This window comes from Tamandua tetradactyla, chromosome 4 (genome assembly GCF_023851605.1).
Source record: "Tamandua tetradactyla isolate mTamTet1 chromosome 4, mTamTet1.pri, whole genome shotgun sequence".
NCBI classification, from domain to species: Eukaryota; Metazoa; Chordata; class Mammalia; order Pilosa; family Myrmecophagidae; genus Tamandua; species Tamandua tetradactyla.
Genome location: NC_135330.1, coordinates 184271687 through 184299016, shown reverse-complemented (window position 1 = coordinate 184299016; position 27330 = coordinate 184271687). Strand labels below are relative to the sequence as shown.

General features: G+C 36.3%; 1 pseudogene; it reads left to right on the top strand.

The window, feature by feature from the left end:
* The first annotated feature begins 12747 nt into the window (after positions 1-12747).
* LOC143679576 (ubiquitin-ribosomal protein eS31 fusion protein pseudogene) lies at positions 12748-13201 on the top strand (annotated as a pseudogene).
* Positions 13202-27330: the final 14129 nt, after the last annotated feature.

Below are 27330 nucleotides of genomic sequence, written 5' to 3'. Positions count from 1 at the left end.
GTTTTCAGTTTTTCCCCACTGAGGATGATATTAGCTGTGGGTTTTTCATATATTCCCGTTATCATTTTAAGGATGTTCCCTTGTATTCCTATCCTATGAAGTTTTTTCAACAGGAAAGGATGTTGAATTTTGTCAGATGCATTTTCTGCATCAATTGAGATGATCATGTGATTTTTCTGCTTTCATTTGTTGATATGGTATATTACGTTAATTGATTTTCTTATGTTGAACCATCCTTGCATACCTGGGATGAATCCTTCTTGGTCATGATGTATAATTCTGTTAATGTGTTGCTGGATTTGATTTGCCAGAATTTTGTTGAGGATTTTTGCATGTATATTCATTAGAGAGATTGGTCTGTAATTTTCTTTTTTTGTAATATCTTTGTCTGGCTTTGATATGAACTTAATGTTGGCTTCGTAGAATGAATTATGTAGCTTTCCCTCCTCTTCAATTTTTTTGAAGAGTTTGAGCAGGATTGGTACTAATTCTTTCTAGAATGTTTGGTAGAATCCACATGTGAAGCCATCTGGTCCTGGACTTTTCTTTTTGGGGAACTTCTTAATGACTGATTCAATTTCTTTACTTGTGATTGGTTTGTTGAGGTCGTCTATTTCTTCACGAGTAAAGTTGGTTGTTCATGCCTTTCTAGGAAGTTGCCCATTTCATCTACATTGTTGTATTTATTAGCATAAAGTTGTTCATGGTTAAACAATGGGAATTTATTCACTCCTGGTTTTGAGGCTAGAAAAATGTCCAAATCAAGGCATCATCAAGGCAATGCTTTCTTTCTGAAAACCAGCTGCCAGTGACCCTTGGTTCTTGTTTCACATGGGAAAGCACATGGCAGCATCTGCTGGTCTCTCCCTTCTCTTCTGGATTTAATTGATTTCAGCTTCTTGCTACCATGGCTTTCTCTGTCTTTTGCGGAATTTCATTCTCTTATAAGGGACTCTAGTAATAGGATGAAGGTCCATCCTGAATGAGGTGGGTTACATCTTATCTGAACAGCCTCATCAAAAGTTCCACTTATGGGTGTTTCAGTGATAGAATGCTTGCCTGCCATGTAAGAGGCCTTGGTTTGATTCCTGGCCCATGCGCGCGCGCGCACACACACACACACACACACACACACACACACACACACACACACACGGTACTACTTACAGTGGGTCTACACTTAAAAGAATGGATTAATTTAAGAACATGTTTTTATAGGGTACCTATAGCTTCAAACCATCATATAATAAGGCATAGATGTCCAGTCTCATGATTTCTATTCAACATTATTCAGGAGATCATAACCAGTGCAATAAGACAAGAAAAAATTTAAAAGGCATAAATATCAAAAAGGGAGAAATAAACTGTTTTGATATGATATGATGATATAATTCTACATGTGGCAAATAAAAAACAATCTGATAACCAGCAAATTTAGAACTAATTAGTGAATTTAGAAGATTTTTTGGATACAAGGTCAATGCAAAATAAAATCAATTGTATTTCTGTATACCAACAAACCCTGGAAAATACATGTGTTTGTGTATATTTGTTTGTAGCTAATATATGACTGGTTATTAAAGACAGAAAATAGACAAATTATGATCAGCCTTTCTCGTCCAAGGCCTCTTTTGATGAATTTTTTGTTTTGAAATGTTAATTGGCTTATTTTGCTATAATGTTAAAACATTAAGATAGTGTGATGATTGTATAGGAATAGATAAATGAATAAATGATAGAATAAAAAATCCTAAAGTAGACCTACACATTTTAATCACTTGATTTTCAACAATGTCACAATTTCAATTCATTGGGGAAAAAAAAGTTTTTTTGTTTTAATAAATAGGGCTTGCTGGAGCAATTGTATACCTATATTTTTATAAATAAACTTAGGTCTCTACCTCACACCAAACCCCAAAATTATTTTGTGAATGTTAAAACTAAATTTTACAGAAGAAACAAGTGACCTTGGGATAGGCAAGGATTTTTAAACATGACAAAATATTTAAAAGAAATGTAAATATATTTTTATAAATGGAAGAAAAAATGTATATATTGAACTTCATCAAAATGTAAAACCCTTTTTGCCTACTACTACATCTCTCCCATTCCCACATCAACCAACTCAGTTCTAGAAACTGCTTTAAAGTCAGCTCTACATGGACTTAGGTCTAGGAAGTGCTGAATCTCTCTTACTGTCAGATGTCAACTTGGAGATGGCCAGGAATTAAGAAAGACTGACTTTATGGCCCCATATCCATGTGTCACAGTGGCTACTCCATAACATATTTGAGAATATCCCAAAGGAAAAGTAAAATCTGATATGAAATAGAAATTTTTATCTTGAAAGTGTTTCATATGACACATTAATAGCAGTGAAAAAGTATTTCAATTCAGAACAAAATGACTTTGACTTTTGCTCTGAAAATAAATGTTTAAATCACACATAATGAAATGAACTAAACTGATACAGTATACTGTGGGAAAAAATTTTTTAAACCTGCTCGTGAAAATACCACCCACAGAATGAAGGAAAATATTCTGTATGAATAAAACAAAAAATTCATTTCCAAAACATACAAACAACAATTACATTTCCATAAATAAAAGAAAAAGCACTCAATTACAAAATTGTCAAAAAATTGGAACATGCACTTTATTAAAGAAGAAACCCAAATTGCCATTAAGCCTATGAAAACGTTCTCAATCTCACTAGTAGCAGGGGAAATATAAATTAAAATCACAGCAAGATGCCATTTCAAACCCATCAGAAAGGCTAACGGACAAATGATTGATAATTGGCAAAAATGTGGTACAACTGAAACTGTCATACATTGCTGGTGAGAGTGTAAAATCCTAGAATCACTTTGAAAAACTGATTGGCGTTCTCTAAAAAAAATTAAATCAAACATTATTGACTACTCCATGACCCAGCGATTCCATTCCCAGTTATATTGCCAAAAGCAATGAGTGCATATGTCTACTGATAGATATACTAGAATGTTTATAACAGCACTGTATATAATACACCCAAACTAAGGCCTATCCAAATGCTCTCCAACAGTAGAATAGATAGATAAACTGTGAGATAGTGACACAATGAAATGAACTATCTACAACTACAGGCAACAATGATGTGGTTAAATTTCTCACAAACAATGTTTTAAGCAAAAGTAGGTCAACACAAAAGAGTTCATTTTGTATGAGTCCATTATTATAAAATACAAAATCAGCAAAATGAATCCAAGTCAGCATAGGGGCTACTGTTGATACAAGGACAAATAAATAGTAGAGAACACAAGGGGATATTCTGGGGTGCTGGACTGTGTCTTGATCTAGGAATAGATTAAACAAGTATGTCAGTTTGTGAAAAATAGTTGAGCTGTAAACTTATGTATGCCTTCCTGTATGTATATTATATGGCAATAAAATGTTTTTTAAAAAGCCAAAGATGCCATTTAACAATAGTTCATAAAACATGAAATGCCTAGGATTAAATCTAATGAAAAATGCATAAGACCTGTTCACTGCACACCAAAATCACAATTTATAGAACTAAAGAAGACTAAATAAATGGAGGGATATGCTGTGTTCATGGATTGGCCGAGCCAATATTGTAAAATGGCTAGTGTGTATGTAAGAAGAGATACTTAATTCTCATTAATTATCAGGGGAATGCAAATGAAGACTATAATCAGATCATATTTTATACCCATTTCATGTGTATGCAAAAACCTAAGAAGTCTGACAATAGCAAATAATGGAAAGGTGGTAGATCAGTATGATTTCTAAAATACTATTAGTGGGATTGTATATTGAAACTGTTGAAAATAATGTGGTACATTATATTAAATTGAACATTTGCATACCTTATTACCCAGAAATTCTACTTCATGTAGCCAGAGACATGTTTAGCAGCAATAAACAAAAAACAACTGGAAACAACTTAAATGCTCAACAGGAGACCGGATAAATAAAGCAAGGTGTATTCCTACAATAGAATATTAAGCAGCAGTGAAAACAAATGAAGTAAAATGCCCCTGAAGACCACATATAGTATCATACATGCCCTTTCTATAATATGGTTTAAAACCAAAACAGCTAAAAAATATGTATGCACAAAAAATATAAAAATAAACAGGAAAAAGTTGAAGGGTGATAAACACCAAATTTATGTTATCAGTAACTTCTGGACAGAAACAGAGGGATGGGATGGGAGAAAACATAGGTAGATGTTTGTGCTTGTATTGTAGAGTTATGTAGTGGTTTTGCAAATATAACTGAACCGTGTATGGATCAATGCAATTATCATTGAAACAAAGATTATAATTAATCCTATATGTCTACCTGAGCTTCAACTTTTCTTTTTTATTGAGGAACATCTATATAACATAAAATTTCCCATTGTAACCACTTTCAAGTTTGAAAGTATCCAGTGAGGGATACTTGAGTTGCTTCTACCTTTTGGTTATTGTGAATAACGCTACCATGAATATTGAAATACAGATTATCTATTTATGCCTCGTCTTTCAATTCTTGTGGGTATATACCTAGCAGTGGGATTGCACAGTCAAGTGTTAATTCTATACTTAACTTTTTGAGTAATTGCCAAACTGTTTTCCAGAGTGGCTGCACCATTTTATATCCCAACACCACTATTTTTTTTTAACTTTTTAAATTGTATAATATAACATATATACAAAGCAAAGAAGGGTAAACGCAATAATTTTCAAAACACTCTTCAAGTAGTTACAGGACAGATCCCAGCCAATACCACTCTTTTTTTTTTTTTGCTTTTGAAAAGGGGAATTTATTAAGTTGCAAGTTTACATGTTCTAAGGCTGTGGAAATGTCCAAATTAAAGCAATTTAACTAAAGAAATGTTCAATCCAAGGCATCCAGTGAAAGATACCTTGGTTCAAGAAGGCCGATGATATTCAGGGTTTCTTTCTCAACTGGAAAGGCACATGGAGAACATTGCGACATCTGCTAGCTTTCTCTCCAGGCTTCTTGTTTCATGAAGCTCCCCGAAGGGCATTTTCCTTCTTCAACTATGAAGGTCCCGGCTGTATGGACTTTCGTGGCTCTAAAGCTTTTTCCAAAATGGTTCCTTTTTTTTTTTTTTTATTGTGTAATATAACATATATATAAAGCAAAGAAAGAAAAAAGCAGTAGTTTTCAAAGCACTCTTCAACAAGTAGTTACAGGACAGATCCCAGAGTTTTTGATGGGCTACCATACCATCATTTCGGATTTTTCCCTCTAGCTGCTCCAGTTCTGGAACTAGAGCAATTATTCTAGAAGGAATAAATACCTTTTTATCATCACAATCAACTTTTATTTTCTTTTATGTGAAAAATAATGTACATACAAAAAAGCACATCACCACATTAGTTGTAGCAGATTTCAGAGTTTGGTATGGGTTACAGTTCCACAACTTTAAGTTTTTGCTTCTAGCTGCTCGAAGATACAGGAGACTAAAAGACATATCAATATAATGATTCAAGAGTCATACTCATTTGTTAAACCCTACCTTCTCTGATAACTCTACCATTACCTTTGATCTTTCTATCCCACTCTTCAGGAATATTTGGGCTACGCCCATTCTAACTTTTTCATGTTGGAAGGGGCTGTCAATAATATGGGGTAGGGAGATGGAATTAGCTGATATTCTGGAGAGGCTGGGCCCACTAGGTTTAGGACTTACTTGGTCCAGAGACTCATCTGGAGGTTGTAGATTTCTGGAAAGTTACCCTAATGCATAGAACCTTTGTAGAATCTTATATAATGCCCTAGGTATTCTTTAGGATTGACTGGAATGGTTTTGGTTGGAGTTTGGCAGGTTATGATAGGTAACAATGTCTAACTGAAGCTTGTATAAAAGTGCCCTCCAGAGTAGCCTCTCGACTCTATTTGAACTCTCTCAGCAACTGATACCTTATTTGTTACACTTTTTTTCACCTTTTGTTCAGGATGGCATTGTTGATCCCAGGGTGCCAGGGCCAGACTCATCCCTGGGAGTCATCTCCCACAACCTCCAGGACACCATTCTTTTTTATAGCTTCTCATTGTTATTTCAACATCTGAACTTCTTTTCATTTACCCTTACATGTTCTGGCCTCTGGCAATTATTTCAACTTTTTTTTGTACTATTCTCTCCTTGCTAACACTTCAGCCAAACTGTAGAAGCAAAGGGGATCATAGGACTATTTTCATTTCTCAATATAATTTCTTTAATGGTGACATTTTAGCATTTTTCCTTTTTTGGTGTTTTCTTTATTTTCCATACCAATGTTTACAGAAAAATCTCAGTATTAAAATCTTTAGAGGGGTGCACGGGTAGTTCAGTGGATAGAATGCCTGCCTTCCACGTGGGAAACCCGGGTTTGATTCCCGTCCCATGCACCCCCCTCCCCCCCAAAATAGAAAATCTTCAGGATGCTAGATAATAGTATGATTTTAATAATCTTTCATCAATTATAAAAAAATAACTTTCAAAAGAAAATTTATTTTTAAAACGTCATCGTAAATGCACAGCTAATGATGATTTTGTGAATGATTGTACATTTTGGATGATTACGTGGTATGTGAATATATAATACATGTCAATAAAAAATAAATAAGTAAAAAAAAGATCAAAGGAGAAGGTGGAGTTATAAAAGAGAAGATAGGATTTAACAAATGAGTATGACTCCTGAAAAATTATATTGATATTTCTTTTAGTCTCCAGTGTCTTGGAGCAAGCAGAAGGAAAAATCTAAAATTGTGGTATTGTAACCCATACCAAACTCTGAAATCAATTCTATAACTAATTGTTTTGGTGTGCTTTGAAATTTATTGCTTTTGTGTATATGCTATTTTTCACAATTAAAAAAATACTTTCATCGATTATAACAAATGTTCCACACCAATGTAAGATGTTGGTGATGGCGTGATGTAAGGAAATCCTGTATTTTATGCATGATTGTTTTGTAAACCCATGGCTTCTCTAATTAAGAAAAAAAAGATTAACTTATTTTAAAAAATCATAGAACATCTTGTGTAAAAGTTGCAAACTTGTGGTTTGACCTATACAATATTAAAAAAAAATGAGTTGCAAACATTTAAAATACACAAGACTTTATAAAGAAATACAGATTTCTGGCTTCTTTTGAAAAATCAGATCTGGCTATAGTGAAGCTGTACTGCTATACAGCAGCATAGCTGCAGTCAGCTAAAGCTGAGTAGCACCAAATTATCTATCACGTTCTATTATCTTATGCCATATCAACCTTACTCATTCATGTTGTCTGCTTGGATCCAGTATTCATTTAAATTTGTGATTCCTCTTCACTCTTTCTTTCCTTTATTTGATGTATGTTTTCTCAGTACAATGTCCTCTTAGTAACTCAGAATCTTCCTATCTAATAACCTCCTTTAACTGATGAAGAACTGACATGGTAAAATGGAAATGGGCTACAGAATATCACACATCAGCATAGAGCAGGACTAGAACCCAGCCTCCAGGTCAGTTATAACCTGTGCCGTGGGACTTGGCAGAATAGAGGCTGGGAAATGCAGGCTGAGGAATGGGAGATACGATCGGGTATTAGAATGAGCTGGCCGAGACAGGAATTTGGGTCATGAAGGCTGTTTGTCTAGTGAGTTGAAGATCTATTCCATTAGGGTATGCAGGAAAACAAACCATGATGGAACCACACTGCAAACCAAAGAAGAATCAAAATTGGAATACTGGATTGAGATGGCCAGACAGATTGGTGATGAAAGAGATGTTTCAAGGCAGGACGTGAAAAGCGTTACTTGACATTTGATGCAGCCTAAGAGCCAAATAAGTCAGGGTTCAGCCTTTTAGAGAAAATTGCATAGGCGATGCCACTTTTAAGTGGCATTCTCCCTGGATACGTGAGCCTCGCTCCATGTCTGATGTCAATGTGCTGTCTGCAGTTGAGGAAGATTCAGGTTGGGTTTTTAACTGGGTCAGGGTCAAATATGGCTGAGGGTTGGAATGGAAAAAGTGTGAGGGACAGGGAAAGGATTAGAGATAAGATTAGGCATAGTTCAGTGTTCTTTTAACCATTTCTTCATTTAAAATGATCCTATATTGCATTAGAATTTGTATATACAATTTTAATATTATCAACCTAATGCACACAGGGACAATTATGAAAAAAAAAACGAATCTCCAAAAACAAGGGTTTTATGGATGATTGACACAGATTTTAGGTTTGACAGGTGACCTCAGATTAACCTTAACTTTAATCTTGGTCCTTTTTCATTCTTTTTGCATTACATCTGATTTTTTAAATCAATTAAATCCGTAGGTTTAGCACTGACAATAGTAAGGGCTCGTTTACCCTACCTCCCATATCTACCACCAAACTTAAGCACATAAGATCTAAAATTGTGGTCTCTGAATCTCAAGGGTTGAGAAACTTGTTCTGATCTATAACAGGTTTTCCTTGATATGAGTTTCACACGAGGAGAAATATTTGCAGAAGCTATTGACTCAGGCCATAATACTGGTGACAAAAACAGGTGCTTCTGATTTGATAACATTTAGCTGAGAGATAATTGCATAGTTTAGTGTCGCAATGGAAGATCTAATGCGGCCTTCATTTGGACAGATTTGAGAGTCTTTGACCTATAAACAACAAAAAAAAACATTTATCCTGAAGTTAATAACTAGTTGCTTTATTGTGTTTTGTCCTAGGTCATGCTAGGAACTGGAATTAAATTAGCAGGATTGTTAAACACTACTCAGCTAGTCTACACGCGCAAACAGGTTGGGTCAAGCAATAAAAGATATCTAACATTATTGAAGCTAAAGTGGAAATATGATACCACAAAATATCACTATTTATTTGGTAATAGTTTTATTTTTAATTCTTACATTTTCTTATTACAAACCACATTACAACAAAATGGAAAAAAAAACTTGTCCTATGGATCTAGAGCAGAATTTTGCCACAGGTCATTAGTAAACTCCCAGACATACACAAAGGTATTCCAAAAATTAAGTCATTAAGGAAAGTAAAGTATATTTTTAAATATGCATACAAAATTAAAATATATTTTAGATTTTACTTTTAAGAAGGATTTAGAAAACATTTAAAAAAAATTTTTAAGCCACTTATTTCTCACTAAAATGGAATTGTTGGAGGGTCTCTGGTCTGTGTTGAATGAAAATGTGGGGTGTGGCCTCTTGTCTCCCACGCTCAGTCAGACGCAGCCATCCATGACCCATTGACTTACTATCAATTTTTAACTGTTTTTATTTGAAATCATATGATATCTAATTTATGTCCGTCAGGGACAGTTGATTAAATCAGGAAGTGTACATTTTATAAGAACACTGCATCAGGGCTTCCTAAGTGTTCTACTTGCAGGCGCTCATGCCTGCCAAGCACCCCCACCCTGTCTGTTCCCCATATTGCAGCGGTGTTTAAAAAAAAATCATCTTCTCACATTACCCCAGTACTCCCACCCCTTTTCCCCCCTCTTAAAGACCAAAATCCTTACTAGGCGTGCTCTGGTCCCTGCCTCCCTCAACCTCCTCACTATGACCTTCACTCCCAATTTCCACCTGCGCAGGTCCTTTTTCATTTCTGCTTCCACCATTCTTTCTACCACAAGGTCTTTGTGCAAGCTGCTTTTTCCATCTGGAAAGCTCTGCTCCCCTCAGCCCCCTTGACCCAGTTAATGCCCATTCTCCATTCAGATCTCTGGTTAAATCATCATTATCTTTCAGAAGCCTTCCCTGACCTCCCTTACTTGGTCAATTCACCCATTATAGGCTCATGTAAGAGGTTTTGCTCATTTTGGGCACAGTTGTAATTTTATATTTACTTGTGTGATTCTTCTATTAATGTTTTTCTTATACACTCCTGAAGACAAGAATACATCAGCTTTTAGCTTCCAGTTTCTCCTAGTAGGTAATGTAAGGCAAGGGACATAGTTAGGAGGATAAATATTTGCTAAATTAATGAGTGAGAAACATAAAAATAGTCATTTTTATGCGCATTTGCTTTCAAATGCTCATGCAGATCTATCAGGTTTTAGGTTCCCATCAGCTGACCAAAGTTCTCCCCTAGGCCATTGTTTTGGTTTATAAGCTTCTGGAATGCAATATACCAGGAGTAGAATGGCTTTTGAAAGGGGAATTTAATAAGTTGCAAGTTTACAGTTTTAAAGCTGTGAAAATGTCCAAATTAAGGCAACAACAAGAGATTACCTTTACTCAAGAAAGGCTGATGCCCTCCAGAATGGCTCTGTCAGCTGGGAAGTCATGTGCCTGGTGTCTGCTGGGGTCTTTGGATTCTGGACAACTCTTTCAGCTGGGAAGGCACATGGTGATGTCTGTTAGCTTTCTCTCCTCATTTCATGAGGCTTCCCTGGGGGTGCCTTCCTTCTACATCTCCAAACTTCTCTGGCTGTGTGGGTTCTGTTGATTCTAAAGCTTTTTTTACAACAGTTCCTCTTAAAGGGCTCTAGGAAGCAAAGCAACTTTGAATGGGTGGAGACACATCTCCATGGAAACCATCTAATCAAAAGGTACCACCCACAAATGGGTGGGTCATATTTCCATGCAAACCATCAAAAAGATCCCATCCAGCTATATTGGATGAGGGGGATTAAAGAACTTGGCTTTTCTGGGGTACAGAGCAGATTCAAATTGGCACAGCCATAATGACAAAACAATTGGATCAGTCCTAGTGAATGATGGAGGCAGTCCAGGAAACTTCATGCTCCAGTGTTGAAAAATATCAGAGGAGAACTTTCACAGTTTATCTTCTCCCTTTTGTCTCTTCATCTGCCCAATCTAATTTGGCTTTTATTTTATACAAATCTTCAATTGTTATTTGCAGGGAAATGATTACAAATAGTAGCCTGAAACTTTCTTGTAATTTTACCAGTTGACAATGACCATGAAATGTATAATAGTGGACTAATTTATATGTTTTAAATGAAAAACAGAATTTCTAATGTCAAGTCATGAAAGTAGTGTTGGTTATTAGAGTCCAGGCCAGTGCTGGATCAGGATTGAAATATGCTGCCGAGCTTCAGGAGTTTCCCCCTTTCTTTGATCTGAGTGGTACTGGGGCCTCCTGAGTGTCACTGGCCAAATTGGTGGGCATCTGTGTGCTGTGAGTTGGAGGTTGCTGGCAGGGTTCTATCTCTTTATGTACCTACTGTCTGCTATACAAACACATACATACACACACACATAAAATTCTATTAGCAGAGATTTATTCCTTTTGTTTCTAACACTGGATATAATTTTTCCTAAAGTCATGCCTGCTGGTAGAATAAATAAAAGATACACTTTAGGATGGACTTGCAAAGTTGTGAGGATTAAACAAGCTAATACATGTAAATGAAGTTATTTAGCTATCTAAGCTTCTGTTTTCACATCTGCAAAATAGGGAGACTGCAGGTATCCTCAAATTGCAGGACTCTTGGGACTACCAAATGAGATCATTTGTGTGAAGTTTTAGGCAGCGCCCAAACCTAGTAAATGCTCAATATCACAGGTGCTGATTTCATTAGAGAAAAAAACATCAACCAGGGAGAAGAAAAAGTTGGATTTTTGAGGTAGGTCTATAGTTTTGTGAGGTAGGTCTATCGTTTTGTGGAGTGAGTGGAGCGAATGTTCAGAGAAACAGGCAAAGATAGTTGGCTCTGGCAGCAGCCCTCTACATGTGTTCCCTCCTTGGAATCAGGTCATTTTTGTGATAATCTGTCTGTGACCTTGGGATCTGGTTCTGAAAACTGAGTTTCCCTATGCCCTAATCATATCCCAGTAATTCTAAGATTGAGGTTTTCCTCACCAATGTTTTAGCCTCTCTACTCTCCAGTGTTGAAATCATTCATCAAACATTTACAAGCAAGCAGTTAGGTAAGAAAAAGAAATAAAAGGCATCCAGCTTGGAGAAGAAGTAAAACTGTCCCTATTTGCAGATGACGTGATCCTATATACAGAAAATCCAAAAGAATCCATAAGAAAGCTACTAGAGCTAATAAATGAATTCAGCAAGGTTGTAGGAAACAGAATCAAAATACAAAAATAAGTGTCATTTCTATTATTTTCAGCAATGAACAATCCAAAATGGATATCAAGAAAACAATTCCATTTATAATAGCATATAAAAGAATAAAATACCTAGGAATAAATTTAACCAAGGAAATAAAAAACTACAAGACATTGTAGAAAGAAATTAAAGACATAAATAAATGGAAAAATATTCTGTGTTCACGGACTGGAAAACACTATTGTTAAGGGGTCAATATTACTCAACGTGATTTGCAGATACAATGCAAACCCAATCAAAGTTCCAGCAATCTCTTTTGGAGAAATGGAAAGGCCAACCATCAAATTCATGTGGAAAGTTAAGGGTCACCAAATAGCCAAAACCATCTTGAAAAGGATTCACACCTTATAATTTCAAAATTTATTTCAAAACTAAAGTAGTCAAAACAGTGTGGTACTGACATAAGGATTGATATATAAATCAATGATATATATATCCGCTGGTATATGTATATGTATATACCAGTGGAATAGAATTGAAAGTTCAGAAATAACATGCATATCTATGGCCAATTAATTTTCAACAAGGATGCCAAGTCCACTGTATGGGAAAAGAATAGTCCCTTCCACAAATGGTGCTGGAAAAACCGGATAACTACATGCAAAAGAATGAAGTTGGCCCTTTCCAATCCGCCATCTGCTGTGGAGCTGCCGCCAAGATGCAGATTGTCATAAAAACCCTGACAGGAAAGACTATTATGCCTGAGGTTGAACCCTCGGATACAACAGAAGATGTGAAAGCCAAGATCCAGGATAAGGAAGGAGTTCCTCCTGATCAGCAGCAACTGACTTTTGCTGGCAAGGAACTGGAAGATGGACATACCTCGTATGACTACAACATTCAAGAGGAGTCCGCTCTTCGTTTTGTGTTGAGACTTCGTGGTGGTGCTAAGAAAAGGAAGAAGAAGTCTTACACTGCTCCCAGGAAGAATAAGCATAAGAGAAAGAAGGTTAAGCCGGCAGTCCCGAAATACTATAAGATGGATGAGAATGGCAAAATTAGTTGCCTCGTTGAGCATGCCCTCAGATGAAAGTGGTGCCAGCCACTTCCGCGGACATTACTGTGGCAAGTGTTGTCTGATTTAGTGCTTCAACAAACCAGAAGACAAATAATTGCGTGTGGATTAATACAAAATGTGAACTAACAACATCAACAACAAAAAATGAAGTTGAATCCTTACCTCACACCACATTAAAAAATTAACTCAAAATGGATCAACGGGACACTACAAAAGTGACATTAAGGGAGGAAGAGACTACTCAGAATTAATGGCAGCCTGAGACCCTTCAGCGTTCTGTCCCACACCCAACCTTTGAACAACCAGCAAGAACTGGTAGAAATATCTTTCTCAGAGCTCCAGAAAATAGGGAAAAGACTGAAGTAAGAGGGTGAGCACTGAATCAAGAAAAGATTACTTAAAACGGTAGGATCTCCTGGTGCCTCTCTGGCTTGGTGCAGAGCTGACTAAGCTCCCAGCTCAGATCTCTGGTCCCAGTTTCAGAAAGAGCAGAGTAACCCAGTGCACACACTGGGAACCTGTATGTCTGGCCCAGTCTGAGAGGTGGTGGCCTGAGGGACTCACCATCCCCAAATTTGCCTTGTATGTAGAAGGCAGCTTTCCAAGCTCTCCTACAGAACAGGTAAGAGAATGGTTTTAAAACAAACAAAAAAACCTCCAAACATCTTTTCTTTTGAACTAATTTTAGACTTACAGAAAAGTTGCAAAAATAGTGCGGAGGGTTCCATTATACCTCTCATGCAGCTTTCCTTAATGTTAACATCTTATATAACTGTAATACAGATATCAAAACTAGGAAATTAACATTGGTACAGTACTATTAACTAAAATACAGACTGTGCCAGTCTGAATCTGTTGTATACCCCAGAAAAGCCATGTTCTTTAATCCTAATTCGATATTGCTGGGTGGAAGCTTTTTGATTATGTCCATGAAGATGTGACCCACCCAATTGTGGGTGGTAATTTTTGATTAGATGGTTTCCATGCAGATGTGTCACCACCCATTCAAGGTAGGGTTGCTTACTGGAGCCCTTTAAGAGGGAACCATTTTGGAAAAAGCTTTAGAGCAACCAGAACCAACAGTCCACACAGCCAGAGACCTTTGGAGATGAAGGAAAATGCTTCTGCGGAACTTGTGAAACAAAAGGCCTAGAGAGAAAGCTAGCACTTCATCAGCCTTTCTTGAGTGAAGGCAACCTCTTGTGGTGCCTTAATTTGGACATTGTCATGGCCTTAAAACTATCAATTTGTAACTTATTAAATTCCTCTTTTTTAAAGTCATTCCATTTCAGATATATTGCATTCTGTCAGCTTGCAAACTAACACACAGACCTTATTGAAATTTCACCAGTTTTTTCATAAATGCTCTTTTTTCTCTACCAGAATACTCTGCATGATTCCACACTGCATTTAATTTTTATTTCTCTTTATTCTTCTCTACTCTGTGACAATTCCTCAGTCTTTGCTTGTCTTTCATGACATGGACACTTTTTTTTTTTTATAGGTTTTATTTTTTTTATTTTTTTTATTAATCAAAAAAAAGAAAAGAAATTAACACAGCATTTAGAAATCATTCCATTCTACGTATGCACTCAATAATTCTTAGTATCATCACATAGATGTATGATCATCATTTCTTAGTACATTTGCATCGATTTAGGAAAAGAACTAGCAAAACAGCAGAAAAAGATATAGAATGTTAATATAGAGAAGAGAATTAAAATAATAATAATAAAAAATATATATATATAAAAAAGGAAAAAGAAAAAACAAAAACAAAAGATACAAACAAACAAACAAAAAACTATAGTTCAGGTGCAGCTTTATTCAGTGTTTTAACATAGTTACATTACACTTAGGTATTATTGTGCTGTCCATTTTTGCGTTTTTGTATCTAGTCCTGTTGCACAGTCTGTATCCCTTCAGCTCCAATTACCCATTATCTTACCCTGTTTCTAACTCCTGCTGGTCTCTGTTACCAATGATACATTCCGAGTTGATTCTCAAATGTCGGTTCACATCAGTGGGACCATACAGTATTTGTCCTTTAGTTTTTGGCTAGACTCACTCAGCATAATGTTCTCTAGGTCCATCCATGTTATTACATGCTTCATAAGTTTAGTCTGTCTTAAAGCTGCATAATATTCCATCGTAGGTATACGCCACAGTTTGTTTAGCCACTCGTCTGTTGATGGACATTTTGGCTGTTTCCATCTCTTTGCAATTGTACATAATGCTGCTATAAACACTGGTGTGCAAATGTCTGTCTGTGTCTTTGCCCTTAAGTCCTTTGAGTAGATACCTAGCAGTGGTATTGCTGGGTCGTAATCCATTCTGCCAGTCTATGTCTTTTGATTGGGGAATTCAGTCCATTAACTTTTAGTGTTATTACTGTTTGGATAATATTTTCCTCTACCATTTTGGCTTTTGTATTATATATATCATATCTGATTTTCCTTCTTTCTACACTTTACTCCATACCTCTCTCTTCTGTCTTTTCGTATCTGACTCTAGTGCTCCCTTTAGTATTTCTTGCAGAGCTGGTCTCTTGGTCACAAATTCTCTCAGTGACTTTTTGTCTATAAATGTTTTAATTTCTCCTTCATTTTTGAAGGAAAATTTTGCTGGATATAGAAGTCTTGGTTGGCAGTTTTTCTCTTTTAGTAATTTAAATATATCATCCCACTGTCTTCTAGCTTCCATGGTTTCTGCTGAGAAATCTACACATAGTCTTATTGGGTTTCCCTTGTATGTGACAGATTGTTTTTCTCTTGCTGCTTTCAAGATCCTCTCTTTCTCTTTGACCTCTGACATTCTAACTAGTAAGTGTCTTGGAGAACGCCTATTTGGGTCTATTCTCTTTGGGGTGCGCCACACTTCTTGGATCTGTAAATTTAGGTCTTTCATTAGAGTTGGGAAATTTTCAGTGATAATTTCTTCCATTAGTTTTTCTCCTCCTTTTCCCTTCTCTTCTCCTTCTGGGACACCCACAACACGTATATTTGTGCTTCATATTGTCATTCAGTTCCCTGATCCCCTGCTCAAGTTTTTCCATTCTTTTCCCTATAGTTTCTGTTTCTTTTTGGAATTCAGATGTTCCATCCTCCAGTTCACTAATTTTAGATTCTGTCTCTTTAAATCTACCATTGTAGGTATCCATTGTTTTTTCCATCTTTTCTACTTTGTCCTTCACTCCCATAAGTTCTGTGATTTGTTTTTTCAGATTTTCTATTTCTTCTTTTTGTTCAGCCCATGTCTTCTTCATGTCCTCCTTCAATTATTGATTTGGTTTTTGAAGAGTTTTTCCATTTCTGTTCGTATATTCAGCATTAGTTGTCTCAGCTCCTGTATCTCATTTGAACTATTGGTTTGTTCCTTTGACTGGGCCATATCTTCAATTTTCCGAGTGTGATCCGTTATTTTCTGCTGGTCTGGGCATTTGATCAGATTTTCCTGGGTGTGGGACCCGGCTGGTTGAAAGGTTTTTCTGTGAAATCTCTGGGCTCTGTTTTTCTTTTCCTGCCCAGTAGGTGGCGCTCATGGCACTCGTCTGTCTGCGGGGCCCACCAGTAAAAGATGCTGTGGCTCCTTTAACTTGCCAATCCGAATCGCGTGGAGGGGGGGGTCGCCGGCCGCCGCAGCTTGGGGGAGTGCCGGTCCAAATTGCCCAGCTGGCCCGAGACGCCAAGCGTGGTGGGAGGGCCCTGCTATCCAACGTTCCCAGTCAGACTGGGAAGCCACGTGTGTGGAAGGGACCCCAGTCACCAGCCTCCCCGGCCCGGGAAAACACGCGCCCCTCGGGTATCTCACCGCAGCAGATTTTCCCTGTCCGTTCAGCCGTTCCAGAATGGGGTACGCTGTCTTTTTGGTCTCTGTTGTGGCTCCGGGAGCTGTTTCGTATTGTTTCTGTTTCTTTAGTTGCTGTTCTGGAGGAGGAACTAAGACCCGCGCGTCTTACTAAGCCGCCATCTTCTCCGGAAAGTCTGAACCCAGGTCTTTTTGAATGAAGAGCTGTTGTGCTTTTTCGACATGGACACTTTTGAAGCTTACTGGTTAATTATTTTGTAGACTATCCCTTAATGTTGTTTTGTCTGATGTTTTCTCTTGATTGGAATAAAGCTATGCACTTTAGAAAAAATACTACAAAAAACGATGTTATGTCCTTCTTTAAGGGTTCATAATATTGATACATCTTACTACTGGTTATATTAACTTTGATCTTTCAGTTAAGGTGATGATATCTATTGGGTTTCTTCACTATAGAGTTACCATCTTTCCTTTTACAATTAATAATTACTACGGTGGAATACTTGGAGACTATGCAACTATCTGTTTCTACTCAAATTTTTCACCAACCAATTTTAGGATCTATCAGTGGATCTGCAGCAATTATTATGGCAATGTTTGCCTATAGCAAATTTCTACCTCCCTCTTTCCTTATATATTTATTAAATAAAATTCTTCTGAAAGGAAACACTGTCCTTTTTCTTCTCCTCCATTTATTTATTTATTCAGTTATTTATTACCATGAATCTATGGATATTTATTTTATTCTATGTTAAAATCCAATATTATCAGAATTTATTTTGTTGCTCAAATAGTTCCAGCTTTGACCATGAGGAACTCCTTCAGGTTGGCTACTGTGTCCTTTTAAGGGGGTGACTTTAACAAATTAGTATTTCTAACCAGAACACACTGGTTGCAATGTGAGAATGGACTGAAGTCAAGAAAAGATGGCAGTTGTACATTTTCTTTGGAGAAATGTCTTATTTAAGTCCTTTTCCCATTAAAAAAAATTTTTCTTTTTTGCCTTTTTGTTGTTGAGTTGTAGGAGTTCTTCATATATTCTGGATATTAAACTCTTAACAGATATATGGTTTCCAGATATGTTCTCCCATTCTGTAGAGTGTTGTGTACACTTTCCTGATAATGTCTTTTGCTGCACAGTTTTTAATTTTGATGCAGTCCACTTTTATCCATTTTTTGTTGTTGCTCATGCTTTTGTGTAAAGTCTAAGTATATATTGTCTAAAACAAGATTTTGAAGATGTTTTCTTACAAAAATTCTGTAGTTTTAGCTTTTATATTTAGGCCATTGATCCATTGTGGCTTAATTTTTGTATGATGGTGTCAAGTAGGAATCCATTTTCATTCTTTTGCATGTGGATATCCACCTTTCCAAAACTACCTGTTGAAAAGACTCTTTTTTCTCCAGTAAGTGGACTTGACTTCCTTGTTGAAAGTCAATTGCCCATCCATTTGTGGGTTTATTTCTGAACTCTCAATTCTATTCCATTGAACTATATGTCTGTTTTGTGCCAGACTTGCACTGTTTTGATTATTTTAGCTTTGGAGTAAGTTTTGAAATCAGTAATGTGAGTGCTCCAACTTTGTTCTTTTTAAAGATAATTTTGGCTCTTCAGGACTCCTTGTCCTTCTATATGAATTAGATTATTGGCTTTACATTTCTGCAAAGAAGGCTGTTGGAATTTTGATTGGGACTGTGTTGAATATATAAATTGCTTTGGGTAGTATTGACTTTTTTTTTTTGTATAAATGACTGTGGCTTTATTTAAAATGTGAAAATCAAAGAAAGAAACCCAGTAGTATTGACATCTTAATAGTACTAAGCTTCTGATACATGAACGTGGGGGTATCTACCTTTAAACTTTTTTTTACTTCTATCAGCAATGATTTATAATAAGTCCTTTACATCCTTGGTTAAACTCATTCCTAGATATTTTATTCTTTTTGTTGCTGTTGTAAATGGAATAGTTTCCAGATTTCCTATTCAAATTATTCATTGCTGGTATGGAGAAACATTATTTTTATTTTTAAAATTTTTATTAGAATAAGGTGTGGGTTTACAGAGCAATCATGCATAAATACAGGATTCACATACCCTCCCACCCACCCCCACCATCTTGCTTGGTGTGGAACATTTGTTATAATTGATGATAGTACTATATAATGTTCTTTTTTTTTTTGGCATGGGCAGGCACTGGGAAGCGAATCTGGGTCTCTGGCATGGCAGGCAAGATTCTGCCACTGACCCACCATTGCAGCACCCATATAAATTACTATTATTTTTTTTAACAGTAATAGCATTAGTTGAGTGATACTATCTTTTAGGCATTGTGTGAAGCAATTTACATGGATTACCTGATTTAAAACAGTTAATACACAGGCCTGTGAAATGTGTCCTATTATTATCTTTTAATTAGAGAAGTTGTAGATTTACAGAAAAATCATGTAAAAAATTCAGCATTCCCATATACCCCCCTATTGTTGACACTGCATTAGTGTGATACCTTTGTTACAAATGATGAAAGAATATTAAAATAGTACAATTAACTATTGTCCATAGTTTACGTTAGGTGTGTTTTCCCTCGTATATCACCTTATTATAAGGTGTTTACCTTGTACTAATGTCAAATATTTGTTATAACCCATGAAAGAACATTCTTATATTTGTACTTTAAAGTGTAGTCCATCGTCTACAGTAAGGTTCACTGTGTTATATCGTCTTATGTTTTATTTTTTTAACTTTTATTCTAATAACATACATGACCTAAAATTTCCCCCTTTAACCATGTTCACAGATAGAATTCAAAGCTGTTAATTACACTTACAATAATTTGCTACTATCACCACTATTCATTTACAATACATTGCAATCAAGATGAAGAGAAACTATACACAAATTAAGCATCAACTTCCCATTCTTTATCCCCAATCCATACCCTGGTAGTTTATATTCTGATTCTAACTCTATCAGTTTGCTTATTCTAATTAGTTCATATCAGTGACAGCATACAATATTTGTCCTTTGTGTCTGGCTTATTTCAATCAGCATAATGTCTTTGTTGTTCATCCATGTTGTCATGTGCATCAAGACTTCATTCCTTTTTATAGCTATATAATATTCCATTGCATGTATATACCACATTTTGTGTATCCATTCACTGGCTGACCAACGCTTGGGTTGCTTCCATCATTTGGCAGCTGTAAATAATATCCCTGATGTCAATTCTTTTGGGTATATACCTGTAGCCCAATTGCTGGGTCACATGGTTATTCTACACTTAACTTCTGGAGGAACTATTAAACTGTCTTTCACAGTATGCACCATTCACATTCTCACCAGCAATGAATGAGTGTTCTTATCTCTCTCATCTCTTCAAAACTTGTGATTTTCTTTTCTCTTTTTTTGTAATAGTAGCCATTCTAATGGTGTGAAATTCTAATAGGTATGAAATGATTTCTCACTGTGATTTTGATTTGCATTTACCTAATAGCTAGTTGAAAAGATTTTGATCATCTTTTCATATACTCTTTTTTTTTCATATACTCTTTAGCCATTCTTTTTAGAGAGATGTCTATTCAAGCTTTTTACCCATTCTATATATAGGATCATGTCATTTGCAATAACGATGGCTTTACTTCCTCTTCAATTTGGATGCCCTTTATTTTATTTTTATCTTTTAACATTTTTTATTGTGAAATGGAACATATATACAGTAATAAATTTCAAAGTACAGCTTAACAAGTAGTTATAGAGCAAATTTCAAAGTATAGTATGGGTTACAGTTCTACAATTTCAGGTATTTCTTGCTGGCTATTTGAATGCACTAGAAACTAAAAAATAATACCTATATAATGATTCAGTGGTCATAATCATTTCTTAAATTCTAACTTCTCTGTTAAAAACTCCATCCTCTCCTTTGGTCATTTTCTCAGTCTTTAGGGTTATTTGGACAATGTTCATTCTAACTTCTTCATGTTAAAAAGGACTTTCAGCATTCTGGGGTAGGGAAATGCAACTGGCTGATGTTCTAGGAGCGACTGGTACCTCTGAGTTTCAGGGCTTATCTAGCATAGGAACAATCTGGAGAGTTTAAGTTTCTGAAAAATAAACTTGAGAAGTAAAACATTTATAGAGTCTTAGATAGAGCCCTGGGTTTTCTTTAGGGTTTGCAGGAATGTTGTTGATTGGAGCTTGGCACACCATGGAAATTTGTAATATCTGGCTGAAACCTGTATAAGAGTAACCTCCAGAATGACCTCTTGACTCTATTTGAAATCTCTTAGCCACTGAAACCTTATTTTGCTGCATGTCTTTTCCCCCTTTTGGTCAACCATGAACGCCCTTCATTTTAATTTTTCTTATTTAATTGCTCTGGCCAGGACTTCCACTACAATGTTGGATAGCAGTGATGGAAGAAGGCATCCTTGCCTTGTTCCAGATTTTAGAGGAACAGTTTTCAGTGTTTCACCATTGAGTTTAATGTTAACTGTGGGTTTTCATATATGTGCTTTATCATGTTGCAGAACTTCCTTTATATTCCTAGTTATCTGAGTATTTTCACCCTGAGAGGGTACTGATTTTTGTCAAGTGCCTTTTTTTTTTTTTTGCATTCATTGAGATGGTTATGTGTTTTTTTTCCTTCGTTCTACTATGGTATATTATATCAATTGATTTTCTTTTGGTGAATCACCTTTGCATTCATGGGATAAAAAAACCTTGGGCAGAAATGAAAGGACAAATATTGTATGGTCTCACTAATATAAACTCACTAAAAATGAGCAAACTCTGAGAATTAAATTCGAGTGCATAGGTTATAAGGAGATAGAAAGTGGGCAGAGATTAGGCAATTGATGATTAAGTAATACAGGATGACCATTAAGGCTCACTGTAAAGTTTCCTAGATTGTAAGCTCTTGCTTACAGTAGTCACATTTATTCCTGGATTTTAATGTTATGTCTAAATTCTGAGATGCTGAGCTCTTTGTTTACAACTTGGTAGTTCCCTGGAACTTTGGGTATCTGTGTAACACCTGAGACTCAGAATTGGAGGTCTACAGTTCTGAAAGTCAGCATTACTTCATATAGCAAGTATTAAGAAAAGGAGATCAGATTTCAATTAGAGATATGAATGAGGCTGATCTGGTTAGGGCTAAGGTAAATCAGAATACAAGGTAAAGGATGATATTAAAAACTTCAGCTTCTGTGTGAGATCAAGAAAGAGATATTTATTTTGTCCAAAATTTGAATTCTATGTAGCACACTATCTGATTTAACCTGGCTGGTCAGTTTATTCAAAGAACCCAATTACATGGAACCTAGAATAAGGAATTCGGTACAGAATTATTATTCTGTACAGGTTATTGTACTATACCCCAATACATTCCTGATTATTTGGGGCAGACAATAAAAAAGTATTTGCAAAGTCCTTTGAGGGACTGGATAAAAAATGTGGAACTACTAAATTTCCCCACCTGGAGAATTCCTGATATTCTCCCAAGCATCAGGGACTACAAATTTAATAAGCCATGCCCTCAATCTTGAGGCTTGTCCTTTTGAAATTAATCTGTGATGGCAAAGCTAAACCTACTTATAATGATGCCTAAGAGTCACCGCCAGAGAACCTCTTTTGTTGCTCAGATATGGCCTCTCTCTGAGCCAAACTCTGCATATAAATTCACTACCCTCCCCCCAACCTGGGACATTTCTCCTTGGAAACATGGGACATGGCTCCCAGGGACAAGCCTGGTCTTGGCATTGTGGAATTGACAGTGCCTTCTTGACCAAAAGGGGGAAAAAAAATGAAACAAAATAAAGTTTCACTGGCTAAGAGATTTCAAATAGAGTTGAGAGGTCATTCAGTAGGTCATGCTTATGCAAGTTTCAGCCAGATATTGCAAATTGCCACAGTATGCCAAGCTCCAACCAACAGTGTTCCTGAAAACCTCAAAGAATACTCTGGGCTCTGTCTAGACTCTACAAAAGTTTTGCCTATTAAGTTTTTTTTTTTTCAGAAACTTAAAGCCTCCAGATGGCTCCTATGCTAAATAAGCTCTGAAACCCAGAGGCACCACTCTCTCCAAGAACATCAACCAGTTTCATCCTTCTACCCCATAATGTTGATACCCCTTTTCAACAGGAAAAGTTAGAATGGTCATTGCTCAGATATTCCTGAAGATTGAGAGACTGATCAAATGAGATGGAGGCGTTGTAACAGAGAAGTTAGGATTTAATAAATTATTATGACTACTGAATATTTCTTTTTAGTTTCTAGTGTATTAGAATGGAATTAGAATTAGAAAGTGTTAGGATTCAAGATCAATGTGCAAAAATCGGTAATGTTTCTATGTACAGGCAATGACTTGAGGAGACAATGAAGGAAAAAACTCCATTTAAAATAACAACGAAAAGAATCAAGTATCTGGGAATAAACTTAACCAGGGATGTAAAGGACTTGTACACAGAAAACTATAAAACATTGCTAAAAGAAGTCAAGGATGATCTAAATAGGTGGAAAGACATGCCCTGCTCATAAATAGGATGGTTAAATCTAGTTAAGATGTCAGTTCTACCCAAATTGATCTACAGATTCAACACAGTACCAATTAAAATTTCAACAACCTATTTGAAGACTTGGAAAAGTTAGTTATCAAATTTATTTTGATTAATAAAGGGAAAGAGACCTCTAATAGTTAAAAATATCCTAAGAAAGAAAAATGACATGGAAGGAATAGTACTTCCTAATTTTAAAGCTTATTACAAAGCCACAGTGGTCAAAACAGCATGGTACTGGCACAAAGAGAGAAGTGTTGACCAATGGAATTGAATCAAGAGTACAGAAATACCACCATATCCACAGGCAATTGATCTTTGACAAGACTGCCAAATCCACTGAACTAGGATAGAATAGTCTTTTCAATAAACGGGCATGGGAGAGCTAGATATCAATAGCCAAAGGAATGAATGAAGAACCTTACTTTATACCTTATATTAAAATTAACTCAAAGTGGATCAAACACTAAATATAAGAGCATGTACCATAAAATTCTTAGAAGAAAATATAGGGAAACGTCTTCAAGACCTTGTAATAAGAGGTAGCCTCTTAAACTTTACACCCAAAGCACAAGCAATGAAAGAAAAAAATAGCTAAATGGGAATTCCTCAAAATCAAATGGTTCTGTGCCTCAAAGGACTTAGTCAAAGAGGTGAGAAAGCAGCCAACTCACTAGGAGAAAATATTTGGAAATCACATATTGAATAAAGGTTTGATATCCTGAATACATAAAGAAATCATACAACTCAACAACAAAAGAACAAACAGTCCAATTATAAAATGAACTAAAGATATGAATAGATATTTTTCAAAAGAGCAAGTACAGATAGCTAAAAGCACATGAAGAGATGCTCATTTTCATTAGCTATAAGGGAAATGCAGATCAAGACCACAAAGAGTTATCACCTCACACCTATAAGAATGGCTGCTATTAAACAAATAGGAAACTACAAATGTCAGAGAAAATGTGGAGAAATTGGGACACTTATGCATTGCTGGTGGGAATGTATAATGGTATAGCTGCTATGGAAGACAGTCTGGTGGTTCCTCAGAAAACTAAATATTGAGTTGCCCTACAACCTGACAATACTACTACTCAGTATACACCCAGAAGAGCTGAAACAGTGACACAGACACTTGCACATTGATGTTCACTATAGCATTATTCACAATTACCAAAAGATGGAAACAGTTCAATGCCCATCAAAAGATGAGTGGATAAACAAAATGTGCTATATACATATGATTGGAATATTATACAACAGTAAGATGAAATGATGTCCTGAGGCATATGACAATGTGGATGAATCCTGAAGACATCATGCTGAGTGAAATAAGCCAGATATGAAAAGACAGATACTGTATGATTTCGCTATTATGACCTTGGTAAAGGCAAACTCAGAGTCTTACAATATAGAATATAGGGCACCTAGAGATACACAGAAGCTAGAGATGGGTAAACAGATAGCTAATGAGCTTTAATTTAAATTTAAAGGAATGGATAGAAATCAAGGCAGTTCATTAGTGGGTTTATAAGCAATATTTCCATATTGAAGGTGAACATGATTGAAAGCGGATTGAATAGAGCCATGTATATCTTACCAATTAGCACTACAAATATAAATAAGTTCTTGCATGAACTACTTCAGAAGTATGAATCTTGTACAAAGAGTAAATAATAGAGGGGTGTGTTACTTTGCAAGCTGCCTGAATGCTATATACCAGAACTGGAATGGCCTTTAAAAAGGGGAATTTAATAAGTTATAAGTTTACAGTTCTAAGCCTATAAAAATGTCCAAATAAGGTATCCAGGGAAAGAAACCTTAACTCAAGGAAGACTGATGAATCAAGAGCACTTCTGACAGCTGGGTAGTCATGTGGCTGGCATCTGCTGGTCCCTTGCTCCTGGGCTCTGCTGCTTTCAGCCCCTGTTCCTGTGGGGGTTCCTCACTTTGCTTCATCTCTCAGCTTCCCTTGGCTTTGTCCAGGTTCTGGCTTGTAACATCTCATGGCAATGTCTGCTGGGCTCCAAACATCTGTGTCTCTGTTCTCCAAGTGTCGGCATTTGTATCAGTTCTGCTCTGAAGTTTCTATTGGCTCCATCGTTTCTGACTCTCTCCAAAATGTTTCCTCTTTTAAAGGATTCCAATAAACTAATCAAGACCCACCTGGAGTGGCTGAAGTCTCATTTCCATCTAATCAAAATTGGGCACATCACATCTCTGTGGAGATAATCTAATCAAAATTCCAACCTATAGTATTGAATAAGGATTAAAAGAAATGACTGCCCCCACAAGACCAAATAAGGATTAAAACATGGCTTTTCTGGGGCAGATAATATTTTCAAACCAGCACAGGGATATGGGGGAAAACTATGATTGCATGATATGGTCTATATTTAAGAGGAAGACATCAGCAGTGCCACAGTAATGCCAGGGGTAAATAATTGGGGAGGGAGGAAGGACAAGAGTTAAGCAGAGGCTTGGACTTTCTATTCAGTAAGGGTGTGTTTATTGGTTATTTTCCTCTTTGGACCAATGAAAATTGTCTAAAAATGAGAGCGTTGATGATTGTACAACTAAGTGAGGATTATGGGAGAAATAGATTGTTGACTTTGGACATTATACATGATGCCCAATGGATGGTGGTGGCTGAATGATATGTTGCCTGAGAGGGAAAATGGCGAACTGTGTTTTATACTGTGATGGTTAGGTTCTGGTGTCAATTTGGCCAAATGATTATACCTGGTTGTTTGGTCAGGCAAGCACTGGCCTGATGGTTGCTACAAGGATATTTCATGGCTGGTTGATAAACTGGAAGGCTGTTTGTTAAGTTATCAGTTAGTTGATTGCATCTGTTGCTGATTACATCTTGATCAACTAAGGCATGCCTCCCACAATGAGATAATCCAATCAGTTCAAGGCTTTTAAGGAAAAAGAAAGACCCTTTTGCTGCTTCTTCAGCCAGCCGGCCCCTTCTGTGGAGTTCATCCAGTCCCTTCATCAGAGATGCCAGCTTCAAAGCCTGCCATAAGGATCTTGGACTTTTCCAATCCCATAATTGTGTGAGACACTTTTATAAATTTCATATTTACAGATTTCTCCAGTTGATTCTGTTTCTTTAGAGAACCCTAGACTAACACATATACATATAATGGAATATTGTGTGGCTACAGAAAGGAATGAAGTCATGAGACATGCAACAATGTGAATGAAACTTGCAGACATTATGTGGCGCAAAATAAGTAAAAAACAAAAGAACAAGTATTGTATGGTCTCTTTTAGAAAATACCAGTAAGAAAATTGGGGCCAGATTGTAAGTTCTCATTGCAGTCATATTTAGTCCAGAGCTGTTAATGTTATTTATAGATTTTGAGATGCTGTGCTATATATATATATAACCTGGTATCTCTCTGGAACTTTTGCTACCTGTGTGACACCTAACACTCAGAGTTGGAGTTCTGCAGCTCTGAAAGTCAGCATTGCTACATACAATAGCTGTTAAAGAAATGGAAAAAGAGATCAGACTTTAATTTGAAATAAGAACAAAACCGATTGGGTCGGGACTAAGGTGAATCAGAATACAGGTGCATTCTGGATTTTGGATAAGTCCCTGCAACACTTTGCAGGTAAAATGCCTATTCTGTCTCACTGACATTTTAAGTACTCAGTAAAGTAATATATATTAAATACCTTGGGAAAAAAAAAGAATACAGGGTTGAGGATGATATTGTCTGTATCTTAGAACTTTACCTACTATATGAGATGATAGGAAGAGAGGTTTATTTTGTCCATCCCTCTCTGCTCCTGCTCCTCCTCAGCTCCCCAGGAATGAAGCATTGCTGGGGTTGGGTAACACGAAAGCCCC